Source organism: Elephantulus edwardii, unplaced genomic scaffold, assembly GCF_000299155.1.
Source record: "Elephantulus edwardii isolate Elephantulus edwardi_28Jun2011 unplaced genomic scaffold, EleEdw1.0 scaffold00016, whole genome shotgun sequence".
Classification (NCBI taxonomy): Eukaryota; Metazoa; Chordata; class Mammalia; order Macroscelidea; family Macroscelididae; genus Elephantulus; species Elephantulus edwardii.
In genome coordinates, this window is record NW_006399766.1 from 18,008,442 (window position 1) to 18,009,420 (window position 979).

General features: G+C 40.7%; 1 pseudogene; it reads right to left on the reverse strand.

The window, feature by feature from the left end:
* Positions 1 to 385: 385 nt before the first annotated feature.
* Positions 386 to 634, reverse strand: LOC102877449 (annotated as a pseudogene).
* Between the last annotated feature and the right edge of the window lie 345 nt (positions 635 to 979).

The window sequence follows — 979 nt, forward strand, 5'->3', positions numbered from 1 at the left end:
AACTTGTATCTGGAAGAATAATCACCTGCACTCACCTCATAACTGAGTTAACATAGACGTGACAGTCCTGTATCCTTTAACAATCTACCTCAGTGTGTGTTATTATTAACAATCAGACATAAAATATATTTCAATCCTGGATAGTTATTATCTTTTGTTGTATTAATCTGATCTTTTTATAATGAGACTATAAATGCAACATTAGTATAAAAAAAATTAAAACCCAAAAAAAATCAGGTAAGTGGGAACTCTTGTTTTATTGTCAGCTTTACATTTCTGTCAAGTGCAAGGTTGGCCAGCTGAGATACCTATTTTTCAATAATCATCTCGAAGTAGTAACTTCTGCTGGCACCTCCTTCAGAATTTCCATTTCCTTGGCTGGTCTTCACCCAAATAATGAAAGTAATACGATTACAATTGAGTTTACTATTATCAGTGACACTCTCACCACGGTTCTTACAGATCGAATAAGGTTCATTAGCTGAAATTTCATTCCTGGCTCCTCTCCGAATTTGCCAATTCCCCGGTCTGTTCCCTAGCTGATGGTCTTGAGGAAGTGCTCCTCGTGCAGCACAGTGATGACATTGACCCTGAGTAGGGCCACCTGCAGCAGCGAGTACAGGGTCAAAACCATGGACACCCAAAACCACTGTGAACTTCAACTTCTTCCACTCATAAACTGTGTTCTTACTGAATTAAAATGGTCTGTTCACTTGCCTGCCTGCCTGCCTGCCTGCCTGCCTGCCTGCGACTTCATGTTGACCTATATTTTAAGTGCTGGCAAGTCAACTATGTCTCATAGCAAACTTATGAACAGATCAGATCTTTGTCTTATACTGCGCCATCATCGTGATCTCCATCATGCTCAAAGCCACCGCTGCAGTTACTGTGTCAGTCCCACTTTATGGAGGACCTTCCCGCCCAGCATAATGTCTTTCTCTGAGGACTGTTTCTTTCTGATAATGTTGTTGTTGTTGTT